General features: G+C 36.9%; 1 pseudogene; it reads right to left on the minus strand.

The window, feature by feature from the left end:
- Positions 1–18,817, minus strand: part of LOC100619618 (mitotic spindle assembly checkpoint protein MAD2A-like) — a 76,674-nt pseudogene extending 57,857 nt beyond the window's left edge.
- Positions 18,818–23,957: the final 5,140 nt, after the last annotated feature.

The raw sequence follows: 23,957 nt of genomic DNA on the forward strand, positions 1-23,957 counted from the left end.
ACAAATTAGTCCAGCTTCCTGGAAAACGATTGAGAATTATGTGAGGAAAGTTACTAAATTGTTCCTACAGTTTGACTTAAAGATCTCATTTACTTGCCTTATATCCTTCATGGAAATTAATGACAGAAGGACCTTATATATATATACTAAAATATTCATAGCAACACTTTCTGAAGTACGAAAAAAACCCAACAACACCTGCCCCCCCCAAAAAAAACACCTAGAAACAAAGTGGTTATTGTAAAATGGCTGAACAAATTGCAGTTATAAATATAATAGAATAGTAATGTGCCTTGAGAAAGAAATTAAAGGGGGCAGTTAGGTGACTCAGTGGATTGAGAGCCAGCTCTAGCGATGGGAGATTTTGGGTTCACATCTGATCTCAGACACTTTCTAGCTGTGTGACCCTGGGAAAGTCACTTAATCCTCACTGTCTAGTCCTTTTCTGCCTTGGAACCAATAGATAGTATTGATTCTAAGATGGAAGGTAAGGGTTTAAAAAAAAAGGAAAGAATTAAAATGGAAAATTCAGAGAAATATGAACATGGGGAGATTTGTATAAACTAAGACATAGTGAAGAAAGCAGAACTAAGAGGATGATATGCACAATGATTACACTAATGTAAATGAAAACAATGTTCAAGACAACCTAACTCAGATTAACGCACACACTTTCTTCCTTTAGGTAGAAAGGAGTAGATTATAGGTGAGGAATTTTGCATACCCTGTTATACAAAATTGCACCATCAGTTGCTTAACTGTTTTTCCTTTTTATAAGGGAGAATTTTATCCTGGAAAATGAACCATAATGTAAAAAATAGAAGGTATCACTAAAATATTTTTAAAAGAACGAATAAATCCCTTGTGGTAGATTTTCAGGATCTTCCAAAGGTGATGAGAGATTTTCTGGGGCAGGGGCTATTCAAGAACTAATCCTTCTTTACAATTTTATAAGGCCAAACTTGGGTGGTAGAGAATTGTATCAGACAGTTTGGGTCCTGAGCATGATAGAAATGCTGCTCTTCCAAGTTCTTACTTATTCTTCTTTTTCCCTTTCTTCCTCTCTTCCTTAAATGTGACAGAGGCTGGCACATAAGAAAAGTGCCAGGCTGAAGAATGTGTGAAACTGATCACATTGATGGGGGGAGGGGCCCCAGGAATTTGGAATCTGGAGGAGAAGACTTTGTCTGGTAGAGGAGGTGGTTGCTCTCAGTCTTAAGAAGTTGAAGAGAGTAGGTGGGAGGGGACTTTCTCCTGAGAGTTACCCACTTTTCCTACTGGTGATTGGAAATCTTTCCCCCAACACTTCCCAATTGAAGTGATTTTCTGAAGAGAAACCTGAGCAGACTTTACCTTAGCTCCTGTTGCCCAGAGGAGAGTCAACATGACTTTCTCTCAAGGGGCTCAGGCTGCCAAGGCCTGAGTTCCCCCCAAACTCAAGGAGGGAGGAAAAGGGTTTTAGATAGACAGCAACCCCCTTTTCCCCACTTCTCTTTCCCATCCTTCCGTGTTAGTTATTCCTTTATATTACCTGATTGAGTTGACATTAAAAGTTATCTGTTCCCCAAGCTGAGTGTGAGTGAACAGATCAAGGGGAGATCCTTTGGTCTTGAGTAGTGGAGGGGAGACAAGAGGGACAAGAGCGAATCTGGGAGAGCAGCCTTAGTTAAGGAGGGAAGGCAGAAGAGGAAAAATCTTCAAACTCCCTCTTCTCCTCTCTCTGAGCCTACCCTAAACATCAGTTGTCTCCCCTGAACCCCACTTTGAGAAGGGAGGTTCCACTCTCTTTCCCCTTCTCTATACTGAAAGACTGCTCCCCTCAGGTTACAACTTAACCATCCCCTTTAATACAGATGAGAAAGTCCCCTCCCACCTACTCTCTTTGACTTTTCAAGACTGAGAGCAACCAACTCCTCTACCAGATGGAGTCTTCTCCTCCTCCAGATTCCAAACTCCTGGGGCCCCTCCCCCATCGATGTGATCAGTTTCACATACTCTTCAGCCTGGCACTTTTCTTATGTGCCAGTCTCTGTCACAGCACCCTTATGTTCTCCCAATATGACCTATTCCCTCTCATTGTTATGTTCTGATCATTCTTGACTGACTTGTCCAGGAAACAGCTTAACTCAGTTGAGAGAAAATCTTTTATCTAGAGCAACTGTACAAGTAGTATACAAGTATATTGTCATGGAGGAATTATGATCTATAAAAGTGGAAAAAGTATCTATGATGAAATGAGAGGCAGCAGATTGTTTTATTGAGGGAATGGTCTTAGGAACAGACCTAGGTTTGTACCCAACCTCTGACTCTTACTAACTATGGAACCATGGGTAAATGTCTTAATATCTGACTCTCTGTTTTCTCATCTGTAAAATGGGAATATCTCTAGGTCCCATTGTGGAGTGAGCCCATATGACTTAAGCTTATAGATAACCATATAGATAAGCTTATAGATAACCACATATACAGGAAGGGTGGGGTTATAATGGGAAGAGATAGAAAGAAATCTTGGGTTCAATATATAATCTTGAGCAAATCACATAATGTCTCTGAGATATCCTTATTTCTCAAATAAGGAGCTTGGACTAGATGGCCTCTATAATCCCTTCCAGGTCTAGGTCTATTATCTTGATATTAACTATAATCAGATGTTAAACTCCATTTCTGCATAAAACTGAAGAACTACAAATTATGTTGTTATTGTCATTGAGTCACATCTGACTTTATGACCCCTTTATGGCGCTTTTTTGTCAAAGATCCAGGAGTGGTTTGCCATTTTCTTTTCCAGTGAATTAAAGCAAATAAGGTTAAGTGACTTGTCCACACAGCTAGTGCATGTCTGAGGTCAAATTTGAATTCAGGTCTTTCTGACACCAGGTCCAATACTTTATCCGTGGAGGCACCTAACTGCCTCCAAATGATGCTAGCTCCTTTTAAATTTGGTGCCACTGGAAAAAGTACTAGCAGGACCACTCTAGGTACATTTGTAAATATGGCTTACTCAGTGTGCTAAGCAAAACTATAGAGCTATGAATAAATCCTATTTGGTTTCCATTTGGTCGTGATCCTTGAATCCAACAGATCAGCTTATCATTCTCAAATCTGGGAAGGGGAAATGAATTTTCTGCTGAAGTTAATACCATATGCTACCAATTATAGAACACAGTTATATGTCTTTGGTAACAATTTTTTAAAAGCCTAAAACAAGATATTTAGGATGATTACTAAAGAAGGCGCAGTTGTGCCTGGAAGCCCCCAGATAACACATTGCTTTTCTCAAAGACCTTTAGCTTGATTTTGCACGCTGTGTGAGAGCAGAAGGATCTAAAAGAATTTGGGGACTTTGGCTGGAATTTCCCTAACCTTAGGAAGCTATGCCCCAGGCAATGTCAGCACTGCCAGCTGGGGAATTAATTCTGAGCTCCTTTAAAGTTTGACTATTGTTTGGTTTGGCACAAGCTTGGAAATTGAAGTTCTCAAAAACTGGGGATTCAGGGATCCCCAAACAGCTATTGTGGTACCATGGAGGAGAAATGGGGTTTTGAAACCAAGGGCCTAGAAAGCCACCAGTGACTTGAAATTTGGTGACATTTTATCTGATGATTTTGCTATTTCAGAATTTGGGGGAAGGGGGAGTTATTTGTTTGTTTTAACATTAGTCTCATAAGTGAATTGATTTTTTTGAGAGTCAGGCTTTATCCTGATTCAAGGGGAGAAAAGATTCATATCAGTCTCAACTGGAAATGAGAGGCTGGCTTCATTCAAAAGGGCAGTCCCTTCACAGCACCCGATGCTGGCCTACGCCCTGTTTGGTCAGTTCACACACCCAAAGGAATGTGTCACTGAAAAACTCTTAGAATGTCAGGAAATCGAGCTTGAGGGTGAAGAGAGATGGTCAAATGATTTCAATTCCTTCCCTCCGAGAAGCAATTCCTCACCGCATATGGAATGTTCAGAGGAATTTGCTCTTTCATTTCCAGGAAATGGCTTCCCTATCTCCCATGCACTATCTCAAATGCCAAATGGATGGACAGAGGAACAAAAGTCAGTAAGAGAGAGGCCCAGCTAACAAATTCTCCTGCCAATGTTTGACTGCAGTACGCAATGAAATCATTTTCCACAAACTTGTTCTACAATAAGATCCAAGGGAACAAAATATTGAAGAAATATGATCCTTTCATCCGCTTGGGAAATACTTAACTTCAAGATTCTCTTCAAATTCTTGACTGACTTGAGATGTTTAGTATCAATCAATCAATCAATCAAAAATTGTTAAGTGCCTACTATGTGCCAGGCACTGGGGATGCAAAAAGAAGCAAAAGACAATCCCTAATCTCAAGGAGTTTACCATCTAACAGGGGAGACAACCTGAAAACAAATTCAGCTATGTATAGGATAAATAGGAAATAATTAACAGAGGACGAATATTGGGATTAAAAAGGGTGAGGGAAGACACCAATGGAAGGTGGCATTGTAGTTGGAATTTAAAGGAAGTCAAGGAGATAAATAGTTGGAGAAGTGGGAAAACATTTCAGGCATGGAAGATAGTGAGAAAAAAATACCTAGAGCAGAGAGTTGGAGTGTTTTGTTTATGGAACAGTCAGGATGCCAATGATATAGATGTTGAAGTATAAGAGGCAGGGAGTACGGTATAAGAAAATTGGAAAGGTAAGAGAGATCTAGGTTACAAAGGGCTTAGAATGCCAAACAGATCATTGTGTATTTGTTTCTGAAGATATTAAGGAGCTGCAAGTAGGGGCTGGTGGAGGGTGGGGTGGGATATATGATCAGACCTGAGTTTTAGGGAGAATCTATTTAATAATTGAATGGAGAATGACTTAGAGTGGGGACAGGGACTTGGAGCAGGTGGAACCACCAACAGGCAAGGTGATGAGAGCCTGCACTAGACTGGTGTCAGCATTAGAAGAGAGAAGGGGGCATATTCATGAGATATTGAAAGGTGAAATCAGCAGGGCTTAACAGGAGGTTGGATGTAGTGGAGTGAGACATAGGGAGGAATCCATGATGTCTCCTGGAATTGTAAGTACCAGAGATTGAGAAAATGATGCTCTCTATGGTAATACAGAAGGTAGGAGGCAGAGAAGATTTAAAGAGAAAGATAATGGATTCTAATTTTGGACATGTTGAGTTTAAGACATTTACTGGGCATCCAGTTTGAAAGGCAGTTGGGGATGAGAGATTGGAGGTCAGTAAAAAGACTGAGGCAGGAAAGGTAGATTTGAGAGTCATCAGCAGAGAGTTGGTAATTAAATCCATGGGAGTTGAAGAGATCACCAAGGAAAGTAGCCCAGAACAGAGGACCATCTACCCTTATAGAGCATAATTTGGAAGAAGATTCATCAAAAGTGACAGGAAAAAACCCAAAGAGAAAGGTAGGAGGAGAACCAGGAGACAGTAGTGTCCCCAAAATCTAAAGAAAAGAGTATCATGGAGGAGAGACTGATCAACACTGTCAATGGATGCAGAGAAGTTGGGAAGAAACGAAGATGGAGAAAAGGCCATTGGATCAGGCAACTTCAAGAGGTCATTAATATTTTGGAAAGAGCAGTTTATGTGAAAGAAGAAGGTCAGAAGTCAAATTTTAAGAGGTTAAGAAGGGGAGCAAAAGCAGAGGCAGCTATCATCGATGTTCTTTCTGAGAATTTTAGCTTCAAAGGGTCAGAGATATAGGACAAGAAATATCAGGAATGAGAGTCCAGGGAGGGGCTTTTTGAGGATAGAGGAGACATGGACACATTTGTAGGTAGGAGGAAATGAGCCATTAGAGAGGTTCAGATTGAAATTAAGGAGAGGGGGCAGTGGATTGAGCTAGAAGTGAGAGGTCCTGGGTTTAACTATGGCTTGGGACACTTCCTAGGTGTGTGACCCTGGGCAAGTCACTTAAGCCTCACTGCCCAGCCCTTACTGCTCTTCTGCCTTAGAACTAATACACAGTACTGGTTCCAAGACAGAAGGTGAGGTTAAGGAAAAAAAAAATGAGTCGGGATGATAAAGGGGGCAATCTGCTGGAGGAGATAAAATGGGATGAGATCACTTGAACAAGTGGAGGGTTAACCTGGATAAGTAGTAAAGTCATTTTATCATGTGAAACAGGGGTGAAAGAGGAGGAAATGGCAGAAGGTACCTAGATGACAGAAGATGAGGAAGAATGAAGAAGAGGGAGCTCATGGGGAACAGCAAATTTTTTTTCTATAAAATATGAGTTAAGGTTCTCAGTTGAAAGAGTCTGGGTGAGGAGGAATCATGAGAGGTATGATATATTCATTTCCCCCACAGATTTAGAACTAGAATTAGCTTATACCATTTTTTTTAACAGATCAGAAGCCTGATGGTGATTGGAGAACCTGAGTTCAAATGTGTATCTTATTCTCTATATTGCCTAAGAGAAATCACTTAAACTTCTTGGGCTTCAGGTTCTTCATTTGTTACACTGAGGAATGGACTGAATGACCTCTAAGATCCAGCTCTAAATCTATGGGCCCCTGAGGTCCAGAATTAATATAACATGTCTAGTCATACAATTAGCAAATGGTGGAGCCACCCAGGTGCTGTGACTCTAAATCAACCCTTTTTGCTCCACATTAAACTCATTTCAGCTATTTCTTGAGTTTTGTGTTAGGTTTAAGAAACAAGCAAATTTAAGGGACCTCTTTAGAGGTTTGGTTGACCCTTTCAACATGATGCTTTGGAGGTAGGTAGACATAGTCTTTGGAAGACTAATCTAAACTGTGTATCTTACATTGTCTTCATACCAGAACTTAACGTTTTTTTCTTTTAAATTCTCTTTAAACATACATTTAATCTTTTTTTTTTAAAGGCAATGAGGCTTAAGTGACTTGCCCAGGGTCACACAGCTAGGATGTGCCTGAGGCCAGATTTGAACCTAGGACCTCCCATCTCTAGGCCTGGCTCTCAATCCACTGAGCTACCCAGCTGCCACCCTTTAATCTTTTTAATGAACAAAAATCTACTTTCTCTACTCAACATTTCCTCTCATGAATGAAAAAAGAAAAGAATTCTTATAACAAATATGCATAATCAAGCATTACAAATTACTTTGTTGACCTTGTCTCAAAAGCATCTATCTTATTCTTCACCTCTCTGGCAATAGCAGAAAGAATTTCTTTTGTTCTTTATGAGAATATGAAATCTGTTATAATCCCTACCTACTTACATACTTTTGGTGGAGTTTGGTCCAACTGTCCAGAAGACAATATGAAATTATGCTTTAGAAAAAGTGACTAAAATGCCCATGCCCAGATTCAGATATGATTGAGATCATCTCACTCCTAGGTATATATCCTAAGGAAGTCAAAGACAAAAATATCCAACTATGACAAAATACTAATTGCACCACTTTTTATAGTAGCAAAAAATTGGAAATGAAATAAGTGCCCACTGAGGGGAGAGTAAACAAATTATGGTACATAAATATAATATTAGAATGGAATATTATGTCATAAGAAATAATAAATATGAAACATTCAAAGGAGTAGAGAAAGATGTACATGAATGATACAGAATAAAATAAGTAAAAGTTGGGGAAATTATGTGTTTACTTATTTGTTTGTTTGAGAATCAGACTTGGATTTCATTGGTTAAAGGAACTCTCTTCTAGGTGAGGAAACCCTTTTCTTTCTTTCTTTTTTTTTTAAACCCTTACCTTCCATCTTGGAGTTAATACTGTGTATTGGCTCCAAAGCAGAAGAATGGTAAAGGCTAGGCAATGGGGTCAAGTGACTTGCCCAGGGTCACACAGCTGGGAAGTGTCTGAGGCCAGATTTGAACCTAGGACCTCCCATCTCTAGGCCTGGCTCTCAATCCACTGAATCACCCAGCTGCCCCCTAGGAAACCCTTTTCTACCAATGCTTATTGCCACCTACTTTGCAACCTCTAGATTAAAGTTATGTGGGGTATTGAGAAGTTAAGTGATTTTTCCAGGGTCACCCATCCCATATATATCAGAGGTAACCTTGAACTGAATTCTTCATGACCTGAAGCCACCTCCTAATTTCACTATACTATATTGCCTCTTTTCTATAACATCATAAATGGAGAGAACACAAAACCAAAACTAAACGCTGTAATTATAATGACCAAATTTGGATCTAGAAAAGAACTGAGAAAATGTACCTCTCTTTATTGCAAAGGTGTGTGACTGCTGGCATGGGAAATTGCATACATTGTGAAACAGGGTTGATCTGGTTTTGCTGAACTTTTCTTCTCTTTTATTAAAAATCTTTTTTTAATAACATAAGCTTATTCAATGGGGAGAGGATATGTTTTTTGAAATTAATGTGATATAAATACAAAAGATATTTTTAAAAGAAAAAAATGATGTAAGAACATCAAAGACTTTAGAATTCCTTTCCCTTTTTCTTCTTTCCTCCCTCCCTGCCTCCCTCCCTCCCTCCCTCCCTCTCTCCCTCCTTTCCTTCCTTCCTTCCTTCCTTCCTTCCTTCCTTCCTTCCTTCCTTCCTTCCTTCCTTCCTTCCTTCCTTCCTTCCTTCCTTCCTTCCTTCCTTCCTTCCTTCCTTCCTTCCTTCCTTCTTCTTTCCCTCTCTCCCTTTCTCCTTTTCTCTTAGCCATTCCCCAATGGATGGGGACCTTTTTTGTTTTCAGTTTTTTGCTACAACAAAAAAGAGCTGCTATCAATATTTTTGTACATATGAATCCTTTTTCTATTTCTTGGATCTCTTTAGGCTATAGCCAAAGTAGTGAGCAAGCCTTCCTTTAAAACAAAGATTAAAAAAGAAAGAGAAAAAAGTCAGCAAAACCAGATCAACCCTGTCTGAAAATAGATGCAGTATTCCATGTCCATAGACATACACCTCTGCAATAAAGGGAGAGAGGTACATTTTCTCAATTCTTTTCCAGATCCAAATTTGGTCATTATAATTACATGATATTCACTTTGTGTGTGTGTGTGTGTCTTCTCCATTTATGATGCTGTGGAAGAGAGGCAGTATAATGTAGTGATATGAGGGTGGCTTTAGTTCATGAAGAACTCAGTTCAAGACTATCTCTGACATATATTGTCTGGGTGACATAGGTCCACTGGGTTAAAGGGTATGCACAGTTTAACAACTTTTTGGACACAAGTTCAAATTACTTTCCAGAATGCTTGGTCCAGTTCACAGTTCCTTTTGGATATTAGACTGTTATCAGAGAAATTTGGTGAGATCTTTTCCAGTTCACCATATCTGTTAGAATTTTAGCTGCATTGATTTTGTTTGTGCAAAAACTTTCAATTTTATGTCATCAAAATTGTCCATTTTATCTTTTAATATTCTTCTCTGTCTCTTGTCTGGTCAAGATCTCTTCTTTTATATATAGGTGTGAAAAATATATCTGGGACATGTATCCATATGAGCTCTTGATCAAAATTTAATTTCTGCCAGACTGCTTTTGAGTTTTCCCAGTAGTTTTTTTCCCTTTATTTGCTTCTTTTCTTATCTTTTTAAAATTTTATTTCCTTATTTTTTAGAATATTTCTCCATGTTTATATGATTCATTTTCTTTACCTCCCCATTTCCAGAGCCAACAAGTAATTCCACTGGGTTGTACAAATGTTGTCTCTTGATACCTATTTCCATATTATTCATTTTTGCTATAAAGCAACCTTTTTAAGAGTCTAAACCCCAGATCACATATCCGTATATACATGTGATAAGTGATGTCATATGTTTTGCTTTTGCATTTCTACTCCCACAGTTCTTTCTCTCAATGTGGATAGCATTCTTTTACATGTCCTTCCCAGTAGTTTTTGTCAAATAGTGAGTTAGTTCCATAGTAGTCATTATCTTTGTGTTTATCAAACTCTAGCAGAAGGAAGTCAGCAGAAAGAAATAAAAAAAATCTGATGTTAAGGACTCTTAAATCCCCTCCTACCCCCTAGTTCTAGTTCAAGGTCCTTGTTGTTGTCATTTTTCTTCATTTTCTTCATTTGTTTTTCTTTCCAGTTTGAGGTTTTCTTGGCAAAGATTCTAAAAGTGTTTTCCATTCCTCTTCTAGCTCATTTTTCAGATCAGGAAACTGAGGCAAACAGGGTAAAGTGACTTGCCCAGGGTCACATAGCTACTAAGTGTCTTATGACAGATTTGAATTCATGAAATTGAGTCTTCATGACTCTAGTCCCAGCACTCTAGCCTGTGAATGTCTATCTACTATGCTCCAAAGTCTTGCCAAAGCACTTCCTCTATGGCTTTCCCAAGCCTCTTCCATGTGGAGAATGGCATCATCAGTACTCTGCACATACTTAAAGGGACTGGCCTCATTGGACAGCTCCGAATATAATGGCTGGAATGGTTTCAAAAGGTCTAGTTGAGCAGAACCTCAGCCTTTCTCTACTAGGTGGAGAAAAACTCCCAGAGACTACTGGTGCATGCAAAGTGACCCGTCTGTTTAGAGACAAGATTAGCTCACGAGGATTTAAGGCAAAGGTCCAAGTTCCATGAAGCTTCTTTTCTCTGTAAAGTTTAAGAAAAACAAAAACATTAGAAATACAAATTGAAAATATAATTGATAAATTGCTTCAGGCCTCTAGGCAGCCAGTTGATTGCCAAGTCAGGACACTTCCCACAGCCAGTGGAACTTGGTGTAATCAAATATCTGCAGGTTCCCTTCTCTCTATCACACTCTATAACAAAAAAGATAAACTCAGGATGTCTCAAAATTATCTTATCTTAAATATAGCAAACCACTGTTAAAAATGTAAATAACCTGTAAGCAAAATGTTTAGATAGCAAAGCAACCCTCAATAATTAACCTTGGAGTCCATTGCTAGGGGCAATAAAAAAGAATGGCGAAAAGGAGAGTGGAATTGCTTTATCATTGTTCTCTGTATTGTTTTAATAATCTGAACTTTGCACCAGTGAAAGACAAAGGCTCCAGTCAGCCATTTGCTGTTACCAATAACTAGGTCTCTATCACTGCCTCTGTCATTACTCTCTCTGTCTGTCTGTCTATCTGTCTGTCTGTCTGTCTGTCTGCTTCTCTCTGTGTCTCTCCCTCTCCTTCCCTCCCTCCCCCCTGTCTCTGTCTGTCTATCTGTCTCTCTCTATGTGTCTCTCTGTCTCTCTCTCATCTCCCTCTCTCTCTCCCTCTCCTTCTCACCCTCCACCCTCCCTCTGTCTGTGTCTGTCTATCTGTCTCTCTCTTATCTCCCTCTCCTTTCTCTCCCTCTCCTTCCTTCTCTCCATCCCACCTCTTCCCCTCTGTCTCTGTTTGTCTGTCTCTGTTTCTGTCTCTCCCTCTCTCCCTCCACTTCTCCCCCCATACACACACGCCTCTCCAAAAATATTTTTTCAAACTTCAGCTACCCTAGAAACTTTCCCCTCCTTCTCTCTCCCTCAGTCCTTAACCCACAATGAGTATTCTCCTGCTGGGAAGAAATACAATTCCTTGGCTTCCTTTGAGACAGTCATTCCATCCTGGCCAAAAAAGCTGTTATGAAACCCCATGTAACTATATTCATTTGCTTAAGTATGTTGGGTACCTTAATCTGTTTTACTGATTGAGTTTTTAAAAATATATTTCTTAAAATCAAGTTTATTTAATTAATTAATTAAGAATATTTTTCCATGGTTACACGATTCATGTTCTTTCCTTCCCCTCCCTTCACCCCTTCCTCTCCACTTGGGCTTTACATGTTAGACCAATATTTTTAGTTTGTGCTCCTTGGATTGATTGCCATTTTATTTCATTATGCTCTATAGATGATACATTTCATATCTCTTCTTTTTTATATGTTTCTGGGCCATAATATGTAGTTCATTTTTATAAAAGTGTTATGTGATGCTGAGAAATATATTTGTTCTCTACTGGCTTGTTTAGAAGGTGCCCTACATCTTCTAGATCTAAACTCTCCATCAATTTGTTCAATTCCACTTTTCAGTTTTATATTTTTGTTAGATTGTACAACTCTGAGAAAGGAATATTAAAAGTGTCTATCTGCTCTATTACTCTCTTTGCCTTTTTTCCCCTTAATTTATTTAGTCAATTTAGAACATTATTCCTTGGTTACAAGAATCATATTATTTCCCTCCCTCCCCTTTCCCCACCCTTCCCTCAGCCGACATGCAATTCCACTGGGTGTTACATGTCTCCTTGATCAGAACCTATTTCCATGTTTTTGATGTTTGCACTAGGATCTTCATTTAGAGTCTACATCCTTAATCATATCCCCTCAACTCATGTAATGAAGCAGTTGTTTTTCTTCTGTGTTTCTACTCCCACAGTTTTTCCTCTGATTGTGGATAGTGTTCTTTCTCATAGATCCCTCCAAGTCTCTTTGACTTTTTGACATTTAATTAATTTTTTCTTCCTGAATTTAGATGCTATGGTGCTTGGATCATATAAGTTTACTGTTGATATTGATGTTTTATTTATGGTTATTTTCAGCATAATGTAATTTTCTTCTTTATTTCTCCTTATGTGGTAAACTTGTATTTTTCCTAGCAAGCAACTCTTACTTCTTTGGAGTCATCTCCAAATGCAGAGTAAATTTTGTTCTAGCCTCTCATTTTCCAAATAAAAATACTGTGTTAACTTTTTTTCATTCTTTATAGTCAGTCATTTAAGACTTAATTAGGACAAATATAAAAAGACGCATATCTAAAAAAATCAGTCTTGTCCTGACAAATAAGAATAGAAAAATAGGACATTATATAAATGTTGCTTAAATACAAACAAATAAAAAACAAAGCTTAAATAAACATTGCTAATAATAACATTTAAGTCACTCAAAGTTTTTTTTTTGGTTTGTTTTTAAACCCTCACCTTCCATCTTAGAATCAATACTATCTATTGATTCTAAGGCAGAAGAGCAGCAAGGGCAAGGCAATAAGGGTTAAGTGACTTGCCCAGGGTCACACAGCTGGAAGTGTCTGAGGCTAGATTCCCATCTCTGGGCCTGATTCTTAATCCATTGAGCTAGCTGCTCTCAAGTGGAAGGTTTTTAAAGAAATAATTGTAGAACTAAGTTATTGTTACAACTGATATGATTTCTACTAGCAATGTATTTTTATCTATTCTGAGGATCAAAATTGAAATTTAAAAACTAGGAATCCTAATACTTAGATCTCTTTTGGCATAGTTTATATTTGTTACCACATTATAAAAACTTTTACTCAAAGGATGAATAACAGTAACAATACTAATAATGGCGGGTAATGTTTCTATAGCTCTTACTGTAAGCTAGGCACTGTACTAAGTATATTACAACTATTTTCTCATTTGATCCTTACAGCAACCATGAAAGGTAGGTGCTATGATCATGCTTACTTTACAGATAAGAAAACTGAGACAAATGCAGGTTATGACTTATCCAAGGTCACACAGCTATTATATTCAAGTCTGAGGCTGGATTTGAAATGAAGTTTTCCTGACTTCAGGGCTGGCATTGTATCCACTGAGGCAGGACCTTCTACTTTTAGAAGCTGAACATTATTTATGTTTTACTATCTACTATCTACCTCTTCATATCTCAATCTCATCTCAGTCTGCTGAGCAATATTGTACCATGCTTCTTCATTCATCTATTTTAGCTAAAAATACATTAAAATTAGGATGTAATACTAAAATCTCTAAATCACTAAAATTGTTTTCATGATATTTCCCCTCTTAATATAATATGGAATTATTATACCTTCTACAATATGCTTATAGGGAATGGGAAATAGTTTTTTCCATTTAAAGTTTAACCAAAAAAATCTTTATAATTAAAAAATAAAGTTTAACCAATAAAATAAAATATACCAATAAATAACCAATAAAATAAAACAAAATATACCAATAAATAACCAATAAAATAAAATTCTTGTTAAATTATCTTGAGAAATCATATTTGAGAATCAAATGTATATTATTTTCCTTCCCTTGCTTTGCATGCATTGAGAGGAATTTTAAAGGCTACTTACCGTTCTGTTTACTTTTTGGATGGCAGTAGTAAAGGAACAAAGCTGAACTGGCAATAAATCATGGCTCCAGCTCTTCTCATTTCTCAGGGTTTATTGATTTTTTTGTGTAAATCAGTAGACCAAATGTATGAGCTCCTTCTAATAATGGTAGAAATGTCACTGTGGCCATAATTTGACAGATCATTGGATTATATTTCTCTTATGTCTGTCTTGGTGCATTGTCATCTTTTTCAGTCTTGTCACACTCAATATCAAACTACCATCTTTCGAGGATTTTGCCCTTTTCCGTATCAGAAGTCACCACCACCAATTTCTGAATGGAACACTTATACAACGAATCTTTTAGTTGTTCCACTACATTACTCAAGCATTTTATGAGATCAAGCAGAGCCCATATTTCTGCACTTGTGTAAAGGTTTCAGATGGGTATATGCCACATTAATAAAAACACTGTCGATGCCAAATGAGAACTTGGTGACTATATTGGCACTGCCACCCAAGGTGATGCCCTTGTTTTCAGTTAAGTTGAGGGGCAAGGACTTAAGAATGCTCTAGCAACAGTCCATTCAAAAGTGACACAGTAGGAGGCAGCTAGATGTCTCAGTGGTTTGAGAGACAGACTTAGAGATGGGAGGTCCTGGGTTCAAATTTGCCTTAGACACTTTCTGGTGTCTGACCCTGAGCAAATCAATTATTCCTAGTCCTTACCACTCTTCTGCCTTGGAACCAATAAACTGTATTGATTCTAAGATGGAAGGTAAGGGTATAAAAAAAAGTCAGTCTGTGTTCTGAGACTCCGGGTGGTGTGGGACTCAACATTCCACTTATCTTTTATTTTTATCCTATGTTTATCTTTGTTTATTTCTTTAAATTCTTTAAATGTTTTAGAATTTAATTTAGTTATCTAACTCTTCTGCTTTCTATGTTTTAATCTTTCTATGTAAGCCCAGTACTTGCACATTGCTGACATATAATTGCTAGATTTTGTTTTTCCTATATAGAAAAGCTAATGATGTTTGTTTGTAGTCTTACGTATAGCGTGCTATCTGCTGAAGTTCTTACTTATTTCAATGTATTTCTAATGGACTTTTTAGTGTTCTCTATGGACATCATCCTATCATCTGGAAAAAGTGAAAATTTTGTTTCTACTTTACCTATGCATATTTCCTTGATTTATTTTTCTTATCTTGTTGCTTTCATTTGCATTTCTGGTACTACGTTTTTAAAAAATAGTGGTAATCATGGACATCCCTGTCTTACTCTATGTTTGTTTGTATTTTTTTTCCCTGAGGAAAATGGAATCTTTTTTTTAAACCTTACCTTCTTCTATCAATGCTAAGTAAAGAGTGGTAAGGGCTAGGTAATTTGGGTTAAGAGACTTGCCCAGGTTCACACAGCTGGAAAATGTCTCAAGCAGATTTGAACCCAAGAACTCTTGTCTCCAGGGCTGGCTATCTACTGAGCCATCCAGCTGCTGCTTGAATCCTTTTTTGAAAATACAGTGATCCAGATATGGCATAATAGAATCTATTGTTTAATCAGTTATAGACTTGATCACGTAAGGTTTTTACACCTTTCCAATATACAAAAAGAGAACATACCAAAGTTGATGTCCAGAAGGTAAATTTATTCAACTATTATTGTCACTCACATGGTAGTTTACTATGTGAAGGTTTGAATCCAGGCTCTATGACTAAAACCATTTCTATTTCCATTCTACCTTGAATGGTGAAAGTATATTTAGCCACTTTATTCACTTACTATCTAGCAATTCCTAGATGTTTTCTATCATTCCATCCTAGGTCTATTGTCAGTATCAGAAAATGTGGGAATTGTTTCAAAACAATTTGATTTGTTCAGCCTCTAAAAGTCACCAGGATTTCTTCTTTTTTTCTTCTTTTTGATTTTTGATGCTGGAAATTTGGTTTTCAGCTTTTTAAAAAATCATCCTAATGGATGCAGAAAAAGTCTTTGACAAAATACAACACTCATTCCTATTGAAAACACTAGAAAGTATAGGAATAGAAGGGTCTTTCCTCAAAATAATAAGCAGTATTTATTTAAAAACATCAACAAGCATCATCTGCAATGGGAATAAATTTAGAAGCCTTCCCAATAAGATCAGGAGTGAAGCAAGGATGCCCATCATCACCTCTATTATTTTATATTTTACTAGAAATGCTAGCGATAGCAATTAGAGAAAGAAAAGAAATGAAAGGGATTTAAAGTAGGCAACAAGGAAACTAAACTATCACTCCTTGCAGATGATATAATGGCCTACTTAGAGAATCCTAGAAAATGAGTACAAAATAAACTCACATATATCATCAGCATTTCTACATATTTCCAACAAAACTCTGCAGCAAGAGTTAGAAAGAGAAACTCTCATTTAAAATCACTCTAGACAATATAAAATATTTGGGAATCTATTCACCAAGACAAACTTAGGTATTATACGAACACAACCACAAAACACTTTTCACACAAATAAAACTAGATCTAAACAATTGGAAAAGCATTAATTGCTCATGAGTAGAACAAACTAATATAATAAAAATGACAATCCTACCTAAATTAATTTACTTATTCAGTACTATACCTATCAAACTACCAAAAAACTTTTTTCATAGAATTAGAGAAAATTATAACAAAGTTCATCTGGAAGAACAAAAGATCAAGAATATCAAGGGAACTAATGAAGAACATGAGAAGGATAAAGGCCTAGCAGTATGAGATCCTAAACTGTACTGTAAAGCAGTGATCATCAAAACAATATGGTACTGGCTAAGAAATAGAGGGGTGAATCAATGAAATAGACTTGGGGTAAATGACCTCAGCAAGCTAGTGTTCAATAAACCCAAAGATCCCAGTTTTGGGGCAAGAACCCACTACTTGACAGAAACTGCTGGGAACATTGGAAAACAGTATGGTAAAAATTAGGTTTAGATCAATATCTCACACTCTATTCCAAGATAAATTCAAAATGGGTAAATGACTTAAATATAAAGGGAGAAATTATAGGTAAATTGGATGAACATAGAATAGTATACCTGTCACATCTTTGGGAAGTGAAAGAATTTAAGATCAAGCAAGAGATAGAGAACATTACAAAATGTAAAATGGATAATTTCAATTATATTAAATTAAAAAGTTGTACTAACAGAACCAATGTAGCTAAAATTAGAAGGGAAGCAACAGACTAGGAAAAAATCTCTGACAATGGTCTAATTTCTCAAATTTATAAGGACCTAAGTCAAATGTACAAGAAATCAAGCCATTCCCCAATTGACAAATGGTCAAGGGACATGAATAAAAAACAGTTTTCAGACAAAGAAATAAAACAAACTGGAAAAAAATCTCTGACAAAAGACTAATTTCTCAGATTTATAAGGAACTAAGTAAGTCATATGTACAAGAAATCAAGTTTATCACCTATCAGATTGGCTAGTATGACAGTAAAGGAAAATAAATGTTTAAGGGGAGGTGTCAAAATTGGGACACTAATGCCTTACTGGTGTAGTTGTGAATTACCAACCATTCTGGTTTGGAATTATACCCAAAGGTCTTTAAAAGAATGTCTGCCCTTTGTTCCAGCAATGCCACTACTAGTTCTGTACCCCAAAGAGATAATGAAAAAGAGTTCTACAAAAATATTCACAGTTGCACTCTTTGTGGTGGTAAGAAATTGAAAAATGAGGGGGTGTCCCTTGATTGGGAAAACGGCTAAACAAATTGTGGTATGTGATGGTGATGGAATACTATTGTGCTGTAAGGAACGATGAACTGGAGGATTTTTACATGAACTGGAAGAACCTCCATGAACTGATGCAGAGTGAAATGAGCAGAACCAAGAGAACACTGTACAAAGAAAGTGAAACATTGTGGAACAATCCAATGTAAAGGACTTTATTACTAGTAGCAATGCAATAATCAGGGACAATCCCAAGGGACTTTTAAGAAAGAACGCTATCCACATTGAGAAAAAAAAATGGTGGGAGTAGAAATGCAGAATAAAAACATATGCCTCATCACTTGTTTATATGGGTATATGATTTGGGGTTTTGGTTTTAAAATATTGCTCTATTGTAAAAATGAATAATATGGAAATAAGTATCAAGTGATAACATTTGTATAATCCAGTGGAATTGCTTGTTGGGTCTGGGAGTAGGGAGAGAAAGAAAATGAGTCATTAACATGGAAAAATATTTTTAAAAATCAAAAATTTAAAAATCATTCTAAAAAGTGATTAACTTACTTTCTTCATTTTTTTCCTTAAAAAGGACAATTCCCAGTTTTATTTATTAATTAAAAATTCAATTTTTAATCTCTTCTTTGATTTTTTGGTGGTATAGATTTTTTTTAGTTACATACCCCCATTCACCGATCTCTTCTTTCTCTTTTCTTATTGATGAAATCATTTAGAGATATGTTTTCCCTTTAGGAGTGCTTTAGCCCAAAAGTTTTGCTAGATTGTCTAATTGTTACATTGATGCAATTTTCCATCATTTCTACTATTTATTTGTTCTTTGACACACAAATTCTTTAGTATTAAATCATTTAGTATTCAATAAAATTTCAGTACTTTATTCAAAAACATATTATTGAATATTATTTTTTATTTCACTTTGGTCAATAAGGGATATGTTTAATATTTTTTGTTTTTCTGAACTTGTTTATAAGATTTCTTATGCCCTAATACAGAGGTCCCCAAACTTTTTACACAGGGGTCCAGTTCACTGCCCCTCAGACTGTTGGAGGGCCAGACTATAAAAAAATAAACTATGAACAAATCCGTATACCACTGTCTGGAATAGTGGAGGCTGCAGCCCTCACTGTGTTGGGTCTGTCACACCTTACACAGGCCCATCACCGCCATCACTATACCGGGCAGCAGTATATACAGTGCAGAATCCCCTCCCCTAGATCGCCACTCACCATGGACATCTTCCATTGTGCAGCCACATAATCCTTTGTGTGGCACCTCATTCTCTCAGAACAAGGCTCCATGCAAAGAATCATGCCACCAGAAATAGTACTGTAGGTGAGTGACACCATGATTTGCAGCATCGCCACATAGTGTGCTCCTCGCACTGACCACCAATGAAAGAGGTGCCCCTTCAGGAAGTGCGGTGGGGGCCGGATAAATGGCCTCGGGGGTTGCATGTGGCTTGCAGGCTGTAGTTTGGGGACCCCTGCCCTAATACACGATCAATTTTCGTAAAGGGATTGTTCACATCTGAGAAAGATGCATTTGCTTTTCTATTCATGTTCATTAATTACCCAGGGAGCCATCATATTTATCTTTTCTATGAATAAAATAAATGTAAATAAATAAATAAAATAAAAATCTGTTCAGGATCTTATCTTCTTTCTTATTTATCTTTTTGTTAGATTTATCCCTTTTTTCTTTAAAACCTTTACCTTCTGTCTTAGAATCAATACTATATATTAGTTCCAAGGCAGAAGAAAGATAGGGATTAAGCAAAGGGGGTTAAGTGACTTGTCCAGGGTTACATAGCTAGGAGGTAAGTATCTGAGGCCAGATGTGAACCCAGGACCTTGTGTCTCTAGGCCTAGATCTCAATCAACTGAACCATCTAATTGCTGCCTTAGTTCTGTCTTTTTGCAAAATATACCTTAAGTCCCCAAATATCAGTTTGAATATTTTTTTCTCTACATTGACTAACTTTTCCCTTGAGTATTTAGATGCAATGTCATTTGATATATCTACATTAAGTGTTACTTTTAATTTAATGTCTATGGTACCATGAGGAATAATGTAATATTCTATTTATCTCTTTTAATCACATCTATTTTTACTATTGCTTTATTTGACACCATGATACATATCCCCCTGCTTTTTAAAATTCATCTGAAAAATAAAATTTATTCTAGTCCTTTATTTTAACTTGGTGAGACTCTTCTTATTTCAAATGTGTTTCTTTTTGGCCCCCACCGCACTTCCCGAAGGGGCAATCAATATTATAAGAATGATACCAATTGAAGCTGGCAATTGACATTGGGGAGAACTCCCCAGAACTGGAGCTCAAGCTTATGGCATTAGAGAAAATCCCACCACCCCTTATAGTTAGTTACCCCTGGAATCCAGAGGGAGTAAGGAAGACTTAACTCCTTTGTGAAAATGAAAATTTGGACCAGGAACTGCAGAGTATCTTTACATATAATACTCATTAATTGGGCATTTCCCTTCAGTCTGTTGTCTTATCCTTTTTCTTCTCTTTATACCCTTCCCTCCTCTATAATTCTCTTCCCTTTTTCCAAACCACAATATAAGATTCTTTTCTTTCCTGTTAATCACTCCTTCAAAATACATCCTTCAAAGTTGGAGTCATTTTTTCTTGTAATTAATCCTCCCCTTATTTTACCTTTACTCTTATGTTTCCCTTTCCTTCTCCCTGTTCCTGCCTGGAAAGTGAAGTTAGTGGGAGGCCCATTCCACCCACCATTTCCTCCAAGTTTATATTATTTTTTTCTCAAACAATCTAATTATGTGAAACAGTAAGTTTCTCCCCCTTTCTCCTTTCTTTTCTAGTATATTGCTTTCCCCTTCCCTATTTTCTATTCATTTAAGATCAAAGCAGAACAAAACTGTTCCTAGACTCTCTAATTTTCTTGTTGAACTCCCTATGACCCTTAAAGACATTAGGGTTCTGATGAGGGACCTGTTTCTTCTTCCCCCATTTGATTATAAACATTTCAATGTAGTGTCCTTTGTAATTACTCCTTTGTATTTACCTTTTATGATTTCTCTTGATTCTTGTATTTGCTTTTCAAAGATGCTATTCAACTCTGGCATTTTCATTAGGAATGCTTGGAATTCCTCTATTTTATTAAAAATCTGTTTTTGTCCTGTAGGATTATACATAGTTTTGCCCAGTAAGTTATTCTTGATGTAAGCCTTTATTTTTTGCCTTTGTTCTATCTTATTCTAAGCTCCTGTTCTTTAAAGTGCTAGAGTCCAAATCTTTTGTGATTCTAGGAACTTGAACCCTTTCCTTCTGGTTTCTTGGAGTACTTGTTCCTTAATCTAGAAGCTCTGTGTTTTGGCTCATTGTCCTGGAATTTAAAATTTTAAGGTTCTTTCAGGCGGTGATTGGTGAATTATTTCTAATTTCACTTTCTCCTGTGGTTCGACCAGGTCTCAGAAATTTTCATTCATGATTTCTTGGAATATGATGTTCACAGATTTTTTGGGGTCATATTTTTCTGGTAGTTGATTCTTAGGCAATCTCTTATTGAATGGTTTTATAGATCAGTTTTTTTTAAAAAAAATAAGTGATAATTTTCTTTTATTTTTTCATCCTTTTGATTTTCCTTAAAAAAAAACAAACAACCCTTACCTTCCATCACAGAATCAAATCTGTGTATTGGTTCCAAGACAGAAGAGCAGTTAAGGCTAGGCAATGGGTGTGTGTGTGTGTGTGTGTGTGTGTGTGTGTGTGTGTGTGTAGTTTAAGTGGCTTGCCCAGAGTCACACAGCTAAGAAGTGTCTGAGGCCAGATTTGAACCTAGAACCTCCTATCTCTAGGTTTAGCTCTTAATCCACTGAGCCATCTAGCTGTCCCTGACTTTCTTTTAATATTTTATATTATGGAATAATTTATTTCTGTTTGCTCCATTCTTAATTCCAGTTTATTTCTTGTATAAGATTTTGCATATCCTTTACTAGCCTGCTTTTTTCTCCTTCAAATCCTTTCCTCTAGTGTTCTCATTTAATTTATAATATCCTTTGAAAAATGTCTTGTTTCATCTCTTCCAGGAATTCTAATAGACCATAAAGAAAGGCAAGTCATACCCTCATCTAAGGCTCTGCCTGTAAATAATGTGAAGTGACCCTTTTCCTCTAGACTTCAGTCCTGGAGGTCCATGGATACATAACAATTGCTTTATTATTGACATTTTCTTTATTTTTTTCATGTCTCAAGATTTCCTTTCAGATTTTTTTTTCATAAGCCAGGCTCTGCCTGTTACTATATCCTTAGGTGATTTGATGGGCCCTTGCATGTTCTTAATTTGTATTGCCTGAGATCCTATTCCTCGTCCTCCCATGGCTGTTATCTGCTGTTTACAAACCCCCAGACATTATCTATCTATCTATCTATCTATCTATCTATCTATCTATCTATCTATCTATCTATCTATCTATCTATCTATCTGTCTGTCTGTCTGTCTTCTGTCTGTCTGTCTGCCTGCTTGTCTGTTTATCTATCCAGGTTCAGAGTGATGAGCTTTTCCTAGTCATCAGGAGTGGTTCAGTTTCATCACTGAAGATTTTAGAGTCTGTAGGACCTGTGCAGTAATCCCAGATTTTTCTGCTTTGCCAGGTGCCCTCCTGGTCTCTTTCTCTGGGCATTTAAACACCTTGGGGCCTATCTCACTGGACCACTAGGTCTTCTGGCCAGAATGTGCTTGATCACTGTGGGACTTACTGCCTGGAGCATCCCAAGGATATGGCAAATGGAAGACTTCAGAGACCTGGGCATACCTTTCTCCAGCATCTTTAATTGCCTGCTACCCCTTAAAATCCACAGACTTTTGATGACCCTTTTCCAGATAAAGGTTCTCAATGAATTTTCTTTCATTTCCTAATCATTATTGAGTCTGATGATCTTTTATGTTTTCTGAAGTATATGTATGTGAACTGGATGGCTCTTCTCCTGTTCATGTCACCGTCTTGATTGGAAGTGTGGCACCTTACTTGCAAAAAGATGTGTAAGCTTCTACTAAACTATCCAAATGGATAATTATCAAGTTTATTTTTTAAGTTTTTAAACAGTAAATGAGTGAACAGTTTGTAAAACACTTTGGAACCTTTATGGAAACCTTGGAAACTTTATATATTAGTGTTCTGTTATGAAAAAGGCAGTACTTACTCTGTGCTTAGTGAATGGGATATGATGAAAGGCAAAAAACTCTATTATCAAGTGCATAAATACATAGCCCAAAATTCTCCAGGATCACAATGTATCTGGTTAATCTTTTGTAGTATACTGCAGTGATCTTCACTGCCAAGAACTCATGACCACAACAACAGCAAAGCATTTAAGTAGCATTTTTAAGGTTTGAAGAGCACTTTATATATGTGCTCTTGTTTAAGCCTCATAACTCTGCGAGGCAGTTCCTATGGGTATTATTAGCTTCATCTTATAGATGAATTAACAGAATGAAAGGCTGTGACTTGCTCATGGTCACAGAACTAGTAGGTGTCAGGGGTGGGATTCAAATCCAAGTCTTTTTGACTCCAGATTTGGTGCTCTTTCCATTACGTCTCTAGCCATGTTGGATGTAAAAAGAATGGTAGCAAAAACAATTTTTTAAAAGGAAAAATGCTGAAGCAAATTTTGTTACAGGACTAAAATTAAATCCAAAGTAAAAGACTGTAATATGAATTAAGGGAAATGAATGTGGAAGGAAAGATACCTACAGGAACTAACATGCATTCCAAGAAACAGTTAGTTACCACTATAAGACTCAGTCATGCATACCATTGAATAATAAAAACATCTGGCTTAGACAAAACACAGAATGGTTGAATGAAAAATGGTTAGCAACAAGCAAAAAATTATGTATAGAGGATTTGAAAGATTAAGGAGTTTAACAGAGTATGTTAGAAAAATTATATGTGATGATGAAAGTACTAAAAGATGTCTGGGTAAGGTTGAGCAACTATATTTCAAAGCACAAAGAAGACGAGGTGAGTAAAATTTATGAAAGAAATAATGCCAACACATACTATCCCTATGGAATAAAGTTGGTTTGACTACCCTTTCATCCCCAGCCTCTAGTTCCTACTCCAAACATCCATTTTCTCAGTGGGTTTCAGGAAAGGAGAATGGAAAGACAAAAGTAAAATGAGTTAGCTGGCAAGATACATTAGCTAGGTCCAGTTACATCTCATGAAGTTCTCCCTCAAAATATATGCCTAGAGGTAAAGTCCAGATGATGGAGGGAACTGAGCATATCTTTTAAGAACTCTTGACCCTTTAAACAACTTT

This window comes from Monodelphis domestica, chromosome 4 (assembly GCF_027887165.1).
Source record: "Monodelphis domestica isolate mMonDom1 chromosome 4, mMonDom1.pri, whole genome shotgun sequence".
Classification (NCBI taxonomy): domain Eukaryota; kingdom Metazoa; phylum Chordata; class Mammalia; order Didelphimorphia; family Didelphidae; genus Monodelphis; species Monodelphis domestica.